The 19,250-nt window shown below is 38.4% G+C and overlaps 1 protein-coding gene across 7 annotated transcripts in view; it reads left to right on the top strand.

Annotated features, from left to right (window-relative positions):
• si:ch211-285f17.1 (sickle tail protein homolog) overlaps positions 1-19,250 on the top strand; it is a 168,244-nt gene that overhangs the window by 68,166 nt on the left and 80,828 nt on the right. Inside the window, exon 1 of one of the 7 annotated variants that reach the window (XM_066682497.1) lies at positions 4,902-5,034. The exons of 5 other annotated variants lie outside the window; for them this stretch is intronic. The gene's annotated coding sequence lies outside the window, so the exon portion shown is untranslated. Of the gene's footprint in view, positions 1-4,901; positions 5,035-5,459; positions 5,554-19,250 lie in introns of those variants that run through there. One more of the 7 variants, XM_066682498.1, reaches the window with a different exon arrangement.

Genomic DNA, 19,250 nt, shown 5'->3' with positions numbered 1-19,250 from the left:
ACCCAGAGGCAACCCATGTGGATAAGGGGAGAGAACACCAAACTCCTCACAGACAGTCACCCAGTGCGGCCCTCATTCATTCATACCTTTTTTTATAATTTATTAATTCATTCATGTACCCTTATTTTTTCACATTGTAGCCATTTTTTTAAACATTCTAGTTCAGTTTATTGAGTGTTTATGGAGAATTAGTTATTTCTTATGATATTATATTTTTTATATTTATTGTTTAGGATGCTATGAGTATATTTTTATGTGTGTGTTTACTGCTGTTCTCAGTGACTGCATACCATGCAGCCTTTATACACTTTTTGCAAAAAGTATTCACTTGGCAGAATTTGCATGTATATGAATTTGAGTGACATCCCATTGTTCATCCATAGGGTTTAATACGATGTCAGCCCACCCTTTCCAGCTTTAAGGCCTTAAAATCTTTTGGAAAGGCTTTCCATAAAGTTTAGGAATGTGTTTATGGTAATTTTTGACCATTCTACCAGAAGCAACCAGAATTTGTGAGGTCAGACACTGATATTGGGTGAGAAGGCTTAGCTTGCAGTGTCCACTATATTTCATCCCAAAGGTTTTCTATTGGGTTGAGGTCAGGAGAACCCCACATCATAATCCCCCCTCCACCAAATTTACATTTGACACAATGCAGTCAAATAAGCACTGGTCACTGTCAAATTCAGACTTATCCATCGGATTGCCAGATTGAATTGTGATTCGTCACCCCAGAGAACACGTTTCCACTGCTCTAGTGTCCGGTGGCGGTGTGTTTACACCACTGCATCCGATGATATAAGGTTTGGATGCCGCTGCTCATTCCCTGAAGCTCTCTACACACTGTTCTTGAACTAATCTGAAGGCCACATGAAGTTTGAGTGTCTGTAACAATTGACACTGCAGAACGTTGACAACCTCTGCATGCTCAGCATTTGCTGACCACGCTCTGTCATTTTACATGGCCTACCATTTTGTGGCTGAGTTGCTGTTGTTCCCAGTCGCTTCAACTTTGTTATAATACCATCCTATCACATACCACGCTGGAATTCACTGAACTCCTGAGAGTGACCCATTCATTTACAGTTTGTAGAAGCTGTCTGCATGCATAGATGCTTGTTTTTATACACCTGTTCAGTTTTATATAAAGTATTGTATTGTACCAATATGCACTAGTATCTTATTGATAGCTAGATATGTACTTGCAAATTATGCACACAAAATTATTTTTAAGTACCACATATTAACCATCGATTATCCACCGCTGTATAATGGATGGATGGACATATTAACCATTACATTCTAAGTAAGTACTGCTACCATTTTTGTTTTTAGATATTTTTTTTACCTTTTTTGCTAAGAATGTATGAAATCATTTTTTAAGAACTACATATTTAAACTTAATTTTAAGGATAACACTTGCTAAACATGTACCCTAAAATTATTAGTACAACATATTTACCAGTTCTCATATATTAAAATAAATTGCTGCCAATTTTTTTTTCACTGAAGAATTTAAGGTGAAGTAGGCCATCAAAAAGGAGCACAGTTTCACAACCTGCAACTTGATGCCTTTTCATTTATATTCCGTATAGTGTATCAGTCAAGCTTGCTTCCCGTTTTTCTGGACCTTAGTTCCCTACCAAGTAAACTTTTCTCATTTGAACTGTATGATGTTTATAGCGGGAATGCTACATTATTTCACACTTCATTAATTCATGCTATTGAGGAATGATATTGAAGTGATTTCAGATTATTGTCATCTTATGAGAATGATTCTGTCTGCCCCCCCTTTTTTTGCTCATTCTCTCCTTTTCTCTTTTTCTTTTGTTCACACACTTTTTCTCTTCTACATTCTCTTGCTCTCTTTCTTTCAGTTATCTCTCTGAATTTCTAATTTGTTCACACTTTCTTTTTCCCCGCTCACTATTTTCTCTTTTTCTTTCTTTTTTCTTACTAATTTTTACTTATTCTTTTACACTTTTACTTTTCTTTCCCCCTTCTCTCTTACTTCTATTACTTCTCATTTTTACTCTCTCTCTCTCTCCATCCTATTTTTCTTCCTTTGTCCTTTTTTATCACATTCTTTTGCCTTCTTCCACTTTTACTCTTTTACTGTTTTTCTCATTTATTCACCGTTACTTTCTCTCCTTACTTTCTTTCTATTACCCTTGCACTTCTACAAACTCTATCACTACCTCTCAAACACACTTACACACACTCAGTGGGTCTGTGGAATGTTATTTGGATTGCCTCAGGGGGTGCACGGGGGTGGGGGAGTGGACACTTTCCTGCTGTGTTTGTGTGTGTGTGTGTGTGTGTGTGTGTGTGTTTACTTTGGCTGGCAACAAAAGCCTCTTCACCTGCAGCAGTTGAACAATGGCACTGATTGGCAGATTCACACTGAGATAAAGATGAAATGTGTTTCTATGTATGTGTAAGGGGGTGCATTACAGATGGAGCTTTGGCCAGTTGTGTGTGGAATTCTAACCCTTCAGTTAACACTTGGCATTGCTCATAGTGTCCTTAGGCTCTTGTACAGTTGCTCCAGAGTGTCCCATTGCATATTAAGCTTTCTTATGGACATTAAACACGCTGTAGGGGAAATCACAAATTTTTTTTAAATTAAAATTGCTACTCCATTATGTAACATATGTGTCTGTTGCATTTATCATAATATGAGGAACTCTAAGCCTGACTTCTATAAATGAGCTTTTCAGTAGTGACAGAAACACAAACTGACTAAAGCAGGCCATGATCATCAGCTTTCTCATGACTCATGACAAGATATGTATTTGTGGCATGCGGTGTGTGTGGGACAGTCTTATACCTGACACATTGCTGACGAATGACCATAGAATTGCTGAGCCTGCAAGAAAGTTTAGAATTTGCTTCAGTTACATAAGCCAAAGACGTAAATGAAACATACAGAAATATTGACGTACTAGTTGCCAGAGACAAAGAGAGGGAAGTATTGCAGATATGGTTCATATTACTGGTGGTCTAACCCTGCTTTCCATTTCCATACCTTGCAAGTTGGACGTCAGAGCTGGGAATGACGTCACGCCAGAACTGACCCTGTTCTAGTTAAACTTTCAGAAAAACTACACCCTAGGTTATCGTTGTTAGCTTGTTCCCGTTTAGCATTGTTAGCGATACCAGTTGATAACAGCGCATCTAAGAATATTTTTTTACGTAAACAAACACCATGGAAACCCGTCCACGTACAGCATTTGGACAGAACTGGGTGGACAACTGATTTAATTAGACACAAATAAATAGGAGGACTGATAAATGATAGGATACTACTGTTTTTCAAACTGTTGATGTGCAGGCAGCCATCTTGGATTCTGAATTCAGGGATTTGTGAGGCTCCAACGAATTTACAAAGAGTCTTACTGGAATTCTGTGAAGCTGCTTTGTGACAACATCAGTTGTGAAAAGCGCTATATAAATAAATTTTGATTGATTGATTGAAATATGATTTGTAGGGTTTCCAGCTGAAACTTGGAACTCTACTTGGAACTTGGAAAATCTGACATCCAATTTCAAATAGAATACAGCAATATACTGCTGGTAAAAATATATTCAAAGCCATCAGTTTGTCATTTTACATTGAAATATCATTGAATTAGGAACAGGGTGGCATGGTGGCGCAGCAGGTAGTGTCGCAGTCACACAGCTCCAGGGGCCTGGAGGTTGTGGGTTCAATTCCCGCTCCGGGTGACTGTCTGTGAGGAGTTGGTGTGTTCTCCCTGTGTCCGCATGGGTTTCCTCCGGGTGCTCCGGTTTCCTCCCACAGTCAAAAAACACATGTTGGTAGGTGGATTGGCGACTTAAAAGTGTCCGTCTATGTTTCCCTGTGAAGGACTGGCACCCCCTCCAGGGTGTATTCCTGCCTTGCGCCCAATGATTCCAGTTAGGCTCTGGACCCACTGCGACCCTGAACTGGTTACAGATAATGAATGAATTAGGAACACCTACATTGTAATACTACTACCTTGTACTACTTGTCTATTTTATCAGCTCCACTGACCATATACAATCATTTTGCCGTTGCTTAATTTCACATCGTAGTCCATCTCTTTTTCTGCATACTTTCACCCTGTTCTTCAATGGTCAGAACCCCTACAGGACCACCACATATCATGTAAGATTTGGGTGCTGGGTCATTTTTGGCACTGTTTTGGTGGTGAGTTAGTGTGTGTCATGCTGGTAAGTATGGATCAGACATAGCAGTGGTGCTAGAGATGTAGTTTTTAAAATAGTGAAAACATCCAGCCAACAGTGTCCTGTGATCAGTACCCTGTCACCACTGATGGAGTAGAGACAATAAGTGTGCAGCAACAGATGTGTTATTGTCTCTGACTTTACATCTACAAGGTGGACCAACAAGAAAGGAGTGTCTGGTAGAGTGAACAGTCAGTAGACACAATATTTAAAAACTCTAGGTGCACTGTTGTGTATGATCCACTCGTACCAGCACAACACACACTAAAACACCATCACCATGTCAGTGTCACTGCAGCGTTGAGTGAGAATGATCCACCAGCAAAGTCATGACCATTGCAGAAGATGAAAGGGGGCTAACAAAGCATGCAGAGAAACAGATGAATTACAGTGCACTAATCCAGGCGTTTGCTGCTGGGCACTCCACAGACAGTTGAGGTCTGAGAAGTGGTGGGACTTTAAGTTCTAGGAAGCCCCAGATAGGCTGGGGTTTATCTGTATTTAAAAAAAAATCGCAAATTTGGAAATCGGGTGGGGAAAAAAATAAACCAACACAGCGCTGGCTCCACAGTGTTTGGGCACTCAAACACCGCCTCTCTCTCTCTCTCTCTCTCTCTCTCACACACACACACACTCTCACAAACACACAAGGCTTTTCTCGCTCTCATAAAGTGCGGAGCAGAGCACTCACACAGGAACCAGAATACCTTAGACATGGACAAATATTCAACATTTAACATACAAACTTCGAGCTACTGCTGAGGACAAACACCCGAGGACTGCTTCTTGAAGGGGAACACAAAGGTAAACTCCATTGTACCTTTTATTTTTTAATTATTTTACTGTGCAGCTATCCTCATTAAACTTTCTGCTTGAATGCCTGCGAATTCATGCCCGAGCTTGTATTTCTGCAACCAGAGAGCAGACGGCTGTTTGGAGAGGGGTTTTGTTATCCATGCTCTTTCAAAAAAAAAAAAAACCCAGAAACCTGAGATCCCTGCGGCTATCAGTTTGCCTTTTTCTGCTGAGGTGTAGCTGGTAAACAACCGAAAGTCTTGGCTTCTTTATTCTGTATTTTTGTGCCCTTGCTAGGAATATTTGTTATGATCGTATTTTCTAAAGCATAAAGTTCTGCTCAGAATGACATGATTTGTGGATTTTCCAAATGGAAATAAACTTAACTCCTTCACTGATACACTGTGCACATTTTGTTGCAGGGGTACTGTGCCTGCTCCATTTAACGTGCTGAGTGTGGAGGGAAAAAGTCAATTCGGTTTGGCACAGCATTTGAAAGATTTCCAGAGAAGTAAAATTTATAATTCCGTAAGTTTTCCCAGATAAAGGATGTGTTTTTCCTCGCTTAACATTGAAACTGAACGAGAGAAAACGTGAATTCATGATTGCCGTTTATAACGTTGAAATATTGGACTTACAAAAATGAATTAACAACATGAAGTTGTCATTGCTTGAAGTTGCTTCTGAGTAAGAGTTTAGGGCTTTTTTATTTGTGCTTAATTTATTTAAAAAATTAGCATGAAATTAGCTAGTAATATTACCCCGTTTTGTAGATATGTATAAAATTTAATATCACAGTGTACCGAAATTAAAGGAGAGAACAAACACAGGTTTTTAAAAAAATCTTCATTTATAATTTATCAGTGTAGCCACATTTTGCAGATTAAACAGCAGAACTCACGTAAGATTCTTTTTTGTTAAGGAAATCAAATAGTTTGCAAAATTGTTGTATAGGTTCCCACAAGTGTCTTCTGAGTTAGACTAGACATAGCCTGGAGTTAAGTGAAATCCTGACCAATTAGGCAAAGACAAGAAGTTTCTGGTGTTGCAGTAAAATGCTATGGTAGCCCTTTTTGTTCAGAGTGTCAGTCACTGTGCAAGTATACAGCAAAAGAACCAGAGACCAGCAGGTTCCCTCTTCCGTGTTTGACAATTGGTGTCACTGAGGAACCATCTTTTCACCTATTCCACAAACAGATTTTGTGTGATTAACTGAAAGTTTCAGAAATTTGTTCACCCTTTCTTTATAACTTACAGACATAAAAATTCCATTGGTGTTACTGCATTGACCAGGCCTCATTTCCTTAAAATGCTCTTAGCAATGGCTTTCTCACTGCCACTCAACCTGTCAAACCTGCAGCTCAATGACTTCCGTTCACACATGAAACTGAGGATTGCTTACTTTGACCAGAGGTAAACTGAGCTTGAAGTCCTGTAAGAGACATACCAAACAAGATGTTAACTCTCAGAAACGTGTCTTTGGATTGTGTTATGACTTTGGGTCCGCCAGTTATTTTCTTGTCAGTTTCCTTCAGTTTTCAGGTGCCTTTTGATGGTATGTAGGTCATCGACATCCTGGCTCACTTTTGTTAGCATTTTTGAGGCATGCCTTACAATAGTGACAAGTTGCTTAGCTGTAGCAGTATTCGATTAATTCTAATCCATTAGTCACACAGTTTTAGGGCCTATTCGCATAAGTCATATTTTTTTCGGACAAAAAATACAGGTTTAAGGTACGAGAATACATACAGCAATTCATCATTTATTTTATTTTTTGAAACGCCTCTAAAATGATGGGAAGATGCCTTAGAAGACTTATTGAGTAGCAGCAGCAGCAATGATGAATTTGTCATTTTACTTTTAAGCACGGCAAGAAAATGTCCCTCAAAAAGGGTTCACCCCTTTCTACAGAAAAAGACAACAACAAGGGGAGTTCAGAACCTCATTCAACATCTAAACTACCTGTTCCAAAGGTATTTCCATAGGTCAGTGGGGGAATTTGACACTCTGTTTGTTAGTGTTCCTCCTCTCATTAAAAATGTAATATTTTCTTTAGCCTTAACATTTTTAAGCTCAGCTTGTTCTAAAAACTTTTGTCTTCTGCTACAAACAAGACAAGCTTTGATGCTTATTTTTTGGTCTGCAACCATGACAAAGGGGCTGTGATTGGTCAGCCTGATTTTAACACAGCAGTACATCACAGAAAATATAACAGGTTCTAATAGAAATATTGATGCAGGATCAGTCTGTCAGTTTCAGACTCTGTGTGAAAGACACGTGTTTGTTTTCAAAACATAAGAAGCTTTTTGTTTCATCCCTAAAAATTGGAATCAGTGTGAATAGGCCTTTAGAATTTAGGGTAGGGTTTTCCAATAGGCAGCTTCCGTAATCGGACATGAAAGTGTTACGTTTTTGGCTCACCAAAATGTAGGCTTACAATATCGTCCCTGTCCAAAGAAAGACATGTATCTTCATTTTGGTTTATTTTTAGTTAAATATATCATTTGAACACAGGTGTGTTCAGTAGTGTCTCTGTCACACAAATCCTGGGGTGGTGGGTTCGGGCCCCACGGTGGGTGACTGATGGTGAGGAGTTTGTGTTCTCCCTCTGTCGGCCTGGGTTTCTTCTGAGTGCTCCAGTTTCCTCTCATAGTCCAAAACAAACATTGGTAGGTTGATTGCCCATGATAATGTGAGTGAATGTGTGAGTGTGTGGTGCCCTGTGATGGAATGGCTCCCTTTCGTGTTCCTGCCTTGCATTCAGTGATTCTGGATAGTCCCCGGACCCACCGCAACCTTAGACTAGATGAGTGGGTTCAGACAATTAATTAATTAATTATTAAATAATTTGAACACAGTAGCTGTCTTTCATTTTGTGTGAAAATTTCATGATGAACAGAATAATATAATTGTTCCAAAATAAGGCTTCTTGGAATAAAATAAATTTACACTTCCAATGGAATTTAAGGCTTAAGGATTTTTATTTGGACAATGACGATATCTGCAGAATTATACTCTTACACTGTAGCTATCCACAAGGTGGCTCATATAAAGTGCCATTTCAAAACTCATCATTTCAGACAGCAGTATCTGAGGAGTGCTGCCTGTCTGCTGTGCTCACTGTTTTAAAGAATCACTCACCACAGACGTGTCTTGCGATAAGACACATATAGAACAGCTATCTGCGTTTTTCAGTTTTTTTGACAGAAGGATTTTTTTGGAAGCAGCTACTTTGTTTGCTTCTCCTACACGGCATATGGTCATTTTTAATATTATGACCCTGTTCTATGAATAAAATGGTTGGGATGAGGGCATAGTGTCTGTTTTCATTGATGATGCTCCATCCGTGGGCAAAACAAGGGTCTGATAGGCAGGTAAGCTGTTATTAACATAGTGCAAACAACATTTCACTGATCAAATCAGTTCTGTCCTCCAAGCTGTGTGGGGAAAACCAAAGACATCATGGATATATAGTTATGAGGCTTTTAAACATCACTGTGGTATTTCTTTCCACTAGTATTTTTATTTCATCATTTTCTTCAATGAAGGTCATCAAAAGTCAGGACAGGAACAGACTTGCAATTGCACACCTGGATCCATAACTTCACATCATTAGAACAGAGCATCACCCTGTATCAGGTCTCTTGTTTCATCCTGCTGCTGTTACCTTTCTCTTGAAAGAATGCATTTTTTGCAGTTAGGTAACTTATAGGGAACATTTTTTCAGTGCATTAGTACATGATTTTGGGGATCTGGTGCCCGTACCAAGCCACAGAGTTTCAATCCCTAATCACTCCATACTCATTATGTAGTGCACTATGAAAGTCATTAAATCAGGATCTTGATAGATTCAGCATCATTTATATTTATTCATATGTAACAATCTGATATCTGCATGTTTTCATTATGGTTGTAAGAAATATGTAATTAAAACTTTAATAGCATTTACTGACCACATAATTTCTTATAATACTGCTTTAAAATGTACCCATTCTGCACACATTTCATCTCTTATTAATAATTCTGTTAACAAACCCCAAACACTTTTCGCTACTGTTAGTAAACTCATTCAGCCACTAACAATTAAGAACTTTAACACTGCTGAGCAATGTGAAGTTTTCCATAGATTTTTTAATTACTAAAATCTACCACCAGCTCCTCTCATCTACTTCTTTACCTGAACATAGTTTTCATTTGATCCCAGCTCATAAACCCCTGGCTAATTTCCCTCCCATTGATTCAGCCTTTATATCAGAGCTTATATTTAAATCCAATTCTTGTACCTGTTCTCCTCGATTCTGCTCCAACCCCACTACTTAAAAATATTCTGCCATTTTATCCAGCCCCATTTGCCATCTCATTAATGTCTGTTCCCTCAGGTCATGTCCCCATAAGCCTTAAAACATCTGCCATCACACCCATTCTCAAAAAAACCTGGTCTGAATACAGCCAATCTTGATAATTTATGACCTATTTCTAACCTCCGCTTTTTAGCTAAGCTGTTAGAAATGGTGGTGGCCATTCAGTTAGTCATTCCTGATTGACAATAATCTTTTCGAGCCTTTTCAGTCTGGCTTCCGCACAAAACACAGTACTGAGACAGCCCTTCTGTGGGTTTTAAATGATATCCTACTCGCTACTGACTCTGGTACGCTCTGTATCCTTCTTCTCTTAGATTTGAGTGTAGCATTCGACACTGTTATTTACAGCATACTCATCTCCCGTCTCTCAGCTATTGGCATAACTGACACAGCACTTTCCTGGTTTATCTCTTACTTTACCAATAGATCTCATTTTGTTGCTCTTGGTACATACAAATCTTCCCCTATTACTGTTACACAAGGTGTTCCCCAAGGTTCAGTCCTAGGCCCTATACTATTTGTCATCTACATGCTGCCACTTGGTTAGATCGTCCACAGCCGTGGTCTTAATTATCATTGCTATGCAGATGATACTCAAATAGATGTGAGCACCAAAAATACCTGCACTCTGCCCCCCTCTGCCCTTATTTTCTGTGTTCAGGATGTGAGACACTGATTGCAAGCCAACTTTTTGAAACTCAACACAGAAAAAAAACTGAAGTCTGCTCGTTGGCCCCAAGTCCACTCTATCAAAAAGTTGTGATATCACACTTAACTTTGATGGTGTGGCTGTAAAAACTTCAGTTGTTTGCAATTTTGGCGTACTTCTTGACTCCTCTCTGTCTTTCAAACCTCATATTAAGGCCCTAACCAAAACATCCCTTTTCCATCTACGTAATATTGCTCACCTTCGTCCCCTGCATTCCATGCATTCATCTCCTCCCATTTAGACTACTGTACTTCTTTCTTCATTGGCCTTCCTTCTAAGATTATACACTCCCTTCAGTGTGTTCAGAACTCTGCTGCTCAGGTTCTCTCTTATTAAAAAAAAATCAGCTCATATCACCCCTGTTCTTCATCAGCTCCACTGGGTACCTGTCTTGCTCCGTATTCAGTTTAAACTTCTCCTGCTCACATACAAAGCTCTGCATGGTCTGGCGCCAGCCTACCTTTCTGAACTTTTACACTCTTACTGTCCTAAAAGATCATTGAGGTCCGCTGAGAGTTGTCTTTTGTCAGTACCCAAATTTAAATGAGTTACCACTGGTGGTAGATCATTCAATGTGATGGCACCCAAGCTCTGGAATTCTTTACCACAAACCACTTCGTCTCTGCTCTTTATTTTCTGCTCTTAAATCCTAGCTAAAGACCTACCTCTTCTCTCAGTATGGCTGCACTCTGCAGGTATAAGTGTCTTCCCTTTTTTTTTCTTTATCTTCTATCTTTTTTTTCTTTGTGTAATGTAACCTTGGGTATTAGAAAGGTGCTATATAAATCTAACTTATTATTATTGTTATTATTATTATTATAAATATATAGGGAATGAGGAGCAATTTAAATTTCGGCCAGAAACAGACATGCTGTGTGTCTTCAGCTTTTTCGAAAAGCTCAGTTTTGCCCAAAAACATGACACCACTATTTGAGGTTTTAAAAATCCCCAGATACGTGTGGACGGGGCCTTACTCAGAATCAATCAAGCAAGCAGAGCATCTCACACATGTTTATGTGAAATCACAAATATGAGGTTTTTATATCACAGAGAAATATATGTACTGAATAAATAGAAAGAAAACAAGATGAGAGATTATATAGAACCAAGTGGAAATTGATTTAAAAAAGAGCATCTGCTACTAGCTACGCACTCCTGGGTTTTACGCTGAACAGAGATATGGGTCATTCACGTTTAAAATAAGTCATTCTGAACAGGGCTCTTTAGACAAGTGGAGTTGTGTTCTTTGATCATTGTGGTATTTTGACTAAAGAAAGCCACAATCTTTTGATTTACATCCAAGGGAACTGTGTAAACTTGTGGAAAAGGGGTGGAATATGTTTACTTTAATTGTGTTAATTCCAGCTTCATCAATACAAAAGAAGATAATTACACTACAAAGATGATTAATAAATTACTGCATAACTCTCATTCTCAGCAGATGGCTGAGTTGAAAATGGCAAAAGCTTTTTTTAATGAATACCCCTGATTTTTTTCAAAAATAATTAAATGTTACCCACCAATGGAGCGGGAATAGAGGATCACCCTCATCTCTCTGTTTTGGAGGTCTTTCCACTGTCTAAACACCCCCAGAAGGCATTTCTCAGCTGAAGTAATGTCCATACCTGATTTTATAACTATAACCAGGATTTTAACTTTGAGTGCTGAAGAGTGTCAGAAGGTTATTTTTTTGGTGCTTGATTATGTGTTCTATATTACTATATAAATTTAGAAGCTACTTAATATTATAGGTCAGTTAATTTGAAAAACATATTTTTTAATTGCAATTCTGATATTAAAAGGATTAACCTTTCAGCCCAATTAGTTGTTAAGCAGATGATTTTTTTGTCGGTTAAAGCAGACGTGGCAGTACACAAGTGTTTGAGGCTCTACCAAACCTGACCTAAATGTTCATGAAATAAAACTCCGGGAAGCCTCAGGTCAGTGTACTTGCAGACTCCCCCGCCAGCAGCTTCATTGTTTTCGCCTGTGTGTCAGCATGGTATGATTCGAAATGTAAGAATCCTCAGACAGGTCATTCCAGGGTCATGCGCATGCACTCTACATGACCGAGCTAGTGGCAGCTTCGCGTGGTTAGCTGCGGGATCTTGTGCATGGGTGCTTTTTAGAGTCCAAGCCATTTTGTGTTTTCTGTGCGGCGGAGATGCTCACTTAAGCATGCTGCATTAGCTCTTGATAGTCAAAAGTAAAGCTACATTGCTTTGACAGTGATTTCACAAAATACATAAAGTGGACCATTCATTCAGTTTAGATGATTTGTCAGTTATGAAACACAGAGTAATTTTTTGGGGGAAATAGGGTTTGGCCTAATGTTAATTTAAATTAAATATTGTGAAACTTTAAGTGGTCTTGCATTTATTAAAATAACTATCTGCTAGTTCTTTATTTAATGATAGATTTCCCCACATCACACAGTGCTATCAAGCTTGGAGAGTGAAGGCTAGCACATGCTATTTTCAGGCAGTTAAAGCCAACCATTGTTTTTTTTTATCTATCTGCCCCTAACACAAAGTCATTGCGCAGTACAAAGCTTTTAATGAGGTACACTAACTGACCAGTTCAGTTATGTTTGTTAACAGAGGCCCATCTAATCTGAATGATCAATGGATTTGGAACACCTACCTTGTATCTAAACTCATCCACTGACGATACAGGAGCACTTTTTTTTTACAGTTCAACAATTACAGACTGTAGTCCATCTGTTTCTTTGCATACTTTCCTCCACATTTCATCCTGCTCTTCAGTGATCAGGACACCCATAGGACCACCACAGATCAGGTATGTTTTGGGTGGTGGATCATTCTCAGCACTGCAGTGACAAACCCACGTAGCTTGTGTGAATTAGACACAGTAGGGCTGCTAGAGTTTGGTTTGGGTGTACAAAAGGAAGTCATGTGTCGTCTGAAAGAAAAATCATTCCTTGTGTAGCCTAATATAGGCAAAATTCCGATACCTGGAAGCATGTTTTTTTTTAAGTCCCTGCTCGCTTGTGGTTCCAAGTGATCTGACTAAACATGATGTGTAACCCTTGTAGAGTGCTGGTTGGCCAGAGAGAGTTGTCAATCAAAATGAAATGCTGACATCCAGCAGAGACTAGGTGTAAAGTTTCCAATCTACAGTAGTGATCACATATGTTTTTATCTGACTCAATACAGAAGTTCCTAAAATTATGCTGTGGTCTGTTGAAGATGTAAAATGCTCCTTGTGATGGTGGCCGACAAACGTCTCCAGTGAGAGCTGGACTGTGCAGCAAGAAACAAAAGAACTCTACTGATCTGTCTGAAGGGAGGCGTGGAGCCATGTTCAGTTCCAAAACACAAAAACAACAGGCAAATGCACGGCGAGTAAACAAGGCTTAACGTTGTTGACACTGTTGTTGTCCATGATCCCTTTTAAAGATTATGTTTTGTGACATTGCTGGCTACATTTTAGGGGTAGCTGTGATATTGGAAAACCAACCAGCAGCCATGGACCAAAAAGAAAGTTGAGCTGAGTAGAGTTGAGTAGAGGAGGTACCATGCAGTGGAAATTGTGCAGTAGAGTGACTTGCCAATGATTTTAATGTTTGGAAGTTGCAAACTTAGTCACTAAAGTTGGTTTGTGAATCCAATAAAGAATGCACAGAAGCATTATTATTTCTCAAGGTTAAATGCAGGTTTGGAAAAGTTATATCTTACAATAACTCAAAGATGTGACTCACTCTTCTACTATTCATGGCAACCCCCTCCCTCTGATTTTGTCTCAATCCTTCCATCCCTGTTTGCCTCCCTTGATCTCATTCTCGCCTCCCTGTCTCTGATCCTGACCCATGAAAAGACAGATTGCTTTTATTTCCCCTGCTGCCCTGCGGCTGTGTGTTAGCGAGTGTGCATGTGTGTAGAGCTGAGCGGAGATGAGATTGGTGCGGTCAGGCTTGGTCAGTAACGAGCAGGGTGAGGGTTTAGGCCTGCAATGCTTTCGGCCCTGTGGCTGAGGGCCAGACCGAGAACTGCACAGAGCTGTATTCCACTGTGAGCATGGGTCATTTTGTTATTGTTTTATAGGCTACTAGGAATCTCTTTGTTCACTTTTTTTTATTTATTTTTGACAGCTTCTCCCAAGTTACCACTATTGAAGCTCGTTTTTGTGATTGCAGACCAACAGTAAAATAATGACTATATGATTGTATGCAAAACTCTACCTCTGGTCAAATGTTTTGTTGATTGTCTAAGTGAAAATAGTATGTGTCTACAGAGATCACATTTCTGCATAGGCACTCTGGATAAATCAGAACTTGCGCAAAAACACTTACACAGCTCAGTGAGTTTTTGTCCTAGAAACATAATAAACATACCCCCAGACACCTTAAAGGGCCTACTTTTCAAATATATGGATGTTTAAAAGAAATGTATTTTTACCTGGTTGTTATAGAACAATAAGTAACAAGAGGCACATAACTCAGCTGATAGATAAAAAAACAGCTTGTAGTGAAGTTTGGGCTTTCTTTGTTGCCTTCAAAGAGTCATCTGAAGCTCATATGTACGGCTGTGTCATTGCTAAATAACTGAAATAGCACCGTTTACAGACAAACATTCAGTTGTTCTCACTGATGGGGTGGGGTGGGGGCTAATGGGCCATTATATTTGACAGTGGGGAGAGGATATCTCATCTGTGTTTCACACCTATCTCATGAATAGTCTAGCCACAGATATTGGGAAAAACAGTGTCACATCAGATTCATAGCAATATAGAAGAAAAACTCTTTCAAATATCAGAAAGCTGTAAACACCAATCTGTAGCCAACCCCCATGTCTACAAAGTTCAGAGCTCAAAAGAAAACTTTTCACTAAATATCAGCAAACAAAAACAAAAACATAATATGTGGCCTATGCTGATATTGACATATTTTATATCATCTTTCCCCATTACGTTAAAGGAAAACTAGGTAAAATTTGGTATTTTTCACGTGGACCTCCCTGCAGTTTCAGAGTGTAATTTACAGCTCTTGCCCGGTAAAATCAGCTCTTCAACAAAAACTTTGAATGCATTGATGGATGTATTGGACAGCAAATATAAGGAAATAAAAACAGAAAAATGTTCAGTTTATGTGGTTTCTGGGGCTGATATCAGTGCAGAGTTTATTTGGCTAGTTTTTTCCTCTGTTCTCACTGCTCACAAGCTCAGTAGGATTGCTCAGAACTCTGCATTATTGCCACAGTGGTGAAACAGTGACCCTTACCTGACTTTATCCGTTTATCTCCGGCTCTGTTAAATTCAGCCACAGCAATGCTGGAACTGAACATCCCAACAACACACACTCTGCTGATGGCATATCCTTGGTTCCCATCAGAACTAATGGAAACATGGGATAGTTCAGTAGATAGCACCAAGGTCCCAAGAATCAGAGGGGTTTTTTTGTGGAAAAGGGCCAATAGTGTAGTGTCTGCAGTGCTGAAGTCTGAGTAGTACTGAGGTAGCAATGAATGAGACACTATTCTCCCATTACAGGTAATGGAAAAAATAAGATTTTTAAAAAAAGATATATTATGGTCAAATATATGATAATTCCTGACTGCTTTAAGTACTTTAAGTACTTTTTCAGCCTGAGAGAGAGACAGAGAGAGAGAGAGAGATTGATGTCTCAGCACATTCTCCTTTTGGTTCGGTCAGGCGCATGAGTGGGATTTTATACTGCATAGCAGCCCTATTTGACTTTCTCTCTCTCTTCTATAAGTACACCTCTCTCTCCCACTTATCCCTCCCCTCGCTTCTTCTGTCTTCTCTTCTTTCCTCTTGCAGTGCTTGATTTTGATGGCGTGTTATATTATAAACCAAGGTCAGTAGAGGGGGAAAAAAAACAATGGAACCTTTTCTGCTCAGTGAAAGAAAGTGAGAGTAAGAGAGAATGTCAGACGTCCTTCAAAGCTGTAAGACTTCTGTTTTTCTTGATATAGATTTACTTGAATCATAATATCACAAAAAAGTAACACAATGTAATATAGTGTAGTGCAATACATGGAACAGATCTGTTAATAGTGTATTGATATTGTTGTTTATTTTATGCAGCGAACGTATAGAATGTGAAAGGTTACATCTGTGTTTGAGACCAAAACCAACCAAAGAAGACTATACTTGCAAAAGTGTTTAGAGGCATATGGTCTTGTTTCTCTTAGTAGTTACAATGGGCATTCACTTAATTATGGTCCTAACACGCAGTGTAGGACCATATTGTTTTTTTATATTGTGTTTGTTGGATATGAAATAAAATCTTTTGGTAGAATAGTCTTGGTCAGCACTAGGGCTGTGTGGTATCTTACCTTTGGCAATAATATAGTTAAAAATTTTAATATGATAAAAAATACATAGAGTGATAATAGAGATATTCTGACTTGTTTATTTAATACCATTGCGCAGTTACACATAATATGACTTATGTTCATAAGTGAGTCATTTAGGCACAGCAGCAGTATGGTGGAAAGTGGTTCTCAGGCGGACCAATTTGTTCCAAAAAAAAAAGAGAGCAACTTTGGTTATGTGGAGGTAGTTTGGTTATAAAAAATGACATGTAAGATATGCAAGAAGCCTGTAACAACAAAACAGGGAAAGACAACTAATCTTTCACCTGCTGGCCACATTTGTGGATCAGGCTGCATTTGTATTTGGATTTGGGTGAAATGCGAAAAGAAAGTCTCAAAATCCCAAAACCCGCGAGAGGAAATGAACACATGTACGTCACGGAAAACGATGGACATGAACCACAAATACAGATTCAGCATTTTACAAATACATTTTAAATTAGAGACTTTGATTTTACAAATATATTCAGTGTAAAGTTAAACAAATGTATTTATTTTCGCATAAAATTATGATATATCTATGAAAACCAAAAACATGTATTTATGAATGTAACTGGATTTACACAAATTGCAGTCGGTGAGACACAGATTGGGATGTATTCATTTGTGAATAGTGAAACATATTTGTGACTATTTGTGTGTGTGTGTTTATTTTGTGGATTATCATTTAAGCATTTGTAAAGTATCTCTCCATTCTTTAAGGGCATTTTTCACGCAATTGGGCATTATTTGCACAAAATTTCCTGCACTTTAGGTTTTTTGGTAGATTTATTTATTACATTATTTTGTGCAAAATCAGAATCTAAATAATTTACTGATATTTACAAAATAACCAAATGTTTACAGATTTTCTATATGCTTCTACAGAATGTTTGAAATAATTACATATATATTAAAATATAATTTAAGCATTTATTTAGTTGGAAAATTATTTTCTTGGAAATAATAAAATGCTTTTCACAGTTTGTCATATCACCAAGAATATCATTGCAAACATTTCCTGAAATATTATGATATCATTTCCCGGACATATCGACCACCCCTAGACAGCACATATAATTATGTGCCAAATAAAATTTGCAATAATTGCGACAGGCTTTGCTTTTGCTGCCTCTTGACTCTGGAGAGGGGTTAAGGGGTGGTGTCCTGCTGTGTTTGATTGACAGTAGAGTGTTATTGGTGAGTGACCTTCTGAAAGTGCCGTCATCTTGCGGGGGCAGGATAAAGTGACGGGGTCAAGGGTCTGTCTCAAACTTAATGAACACCCCTCAAGAGTTAATAAAGTATACACAACAGACTTTTATATGCGTATTTAGTGCTGAGCGATATGAGCTCAAATCAGTATCATTAATTGTATATTTTAAAATGATTACAATTAATGAACAATTTATTTATTTTTTTATTTTTATTTTTTTTGTATTTTTACCCTCGTAGTTCAGTGACTCTGGCATGCGCCAGTATTAAAGCTGGGATATTTTTTCTAATGTTGCTGGGAGCTTGTTCCTCTCATTTTTTTTGAGCACTGTTCATACTTGGTGTGTGATTGTGCTTTGGTTTTTCTCAGTATTTACATTTGACGTCTTTTTGTTCAGTGTCAACTTAATTAAAGTCAAAACACAACATGTCCAAACCACAGGCGCTGCTCGAGTTGATCAGTCGGCCTCAGTGTTTAGGTTCTCCTCCATGTTGCTTCCATATGGCAGATAGGGGCAGAATCATGTGACTAAAGTGTGGTAGTGTGGTGTTAAAGAGGCAGTACATGAACACACAAGATTATGACAATTAGAAAGTCTGAATGTCGATTTTGATTAATTTTTCGATTAATTGCCCAGCCCTATGTGTATCTGTCTATCTGTCTATCTATATATCTACCACACATTACATAGATAGCTATATCTGTCTGTCAATCCACAGTTTTTGACACACCTGGTAAAGACGACTAAAAGACTTATAAATAAAAGGTTTTGGCATATTTGGCAAATTAGCTTAATATCCTTTTGTCTTCAAATTGTCCAGGGTCCTATGTTCCTGTGCACCTTCCTTTTAATTTTACTTTTTATATTTGACCAGAGTCTGTATGTATTTTCAATCATTAACCCATGAGTTCCTGTTTCAGAATACATGAGTTGTCATAGAGATCAATTGAAAAGACGATAGAACTCACAGTTTAAATAAGGGTGTGTAGACCTTCTTAATCAGGGAAGGGTTAGAAAAATAGCTACTTACCTGAAAATGCCTATACTAAGAGCAATATTTAAAAAGTTCCATATGAAAATTGGATGTTGAAACAAATGGAAGCATGACAAGCTTGTCTTAACAAGGAACCCATTTTATTTTAGGTCAGGCACAGTGAGGAGCAGAGTAAAATAAAGAGCACAAATATAAGATCCACAAGGATCACTGATGGAGAATTTCTGAAAAGAGCAACATCTTGGGGTAACCAAAGCCGTATTCACAGAGGAACTCTTGACAAGGTCCAAAAAATTAGGTCTGGACATTTGTCCTTTTGTGTATTTAGTGCACAACAAGAGATTTTTTTGTGTCAGGACTTTTTCTCACAGCTGGAAATGTCAGTATAAATTCCAGGTAATGTCCACTACATATGGTATAGATGTTTGGGTTCATACATACAGCAACTCCTGGTGAAGTCTGGAACATTTGAGTTCTGTGGCATGTGAGAAAGGGGCTCAAGTCTCCAAAATGACCAACCAGATGCCATCTGCTTGCTAAAAAAATTATTTGTAAGGCATGCCAGAAAAAAAACATTTTCTTCATCTGTCCACAAACATAATGAACTGT

The sequence above is a fragment of the Hoplias malabaricus genome, chromosome 10 (assembly GCF_029633855.1).
Source record: "Hoplias malabaricus isolate fHopMal1 chromosome 10, fHopMal1.hap1, whole genome shotgun sequence".
Classification (NCBI taxonomy): Eukaryota; Metazoa; Chordata; class Actinopteri; order Characiformes; family Erythrinidae; genus Hoplias; species Hoplias malabaricus.
The sequence above is the reverse complement of the archived record's forward strand: the minus strand, read 5'-3'. Positions and strand labels throughout refer to the sequence as shown.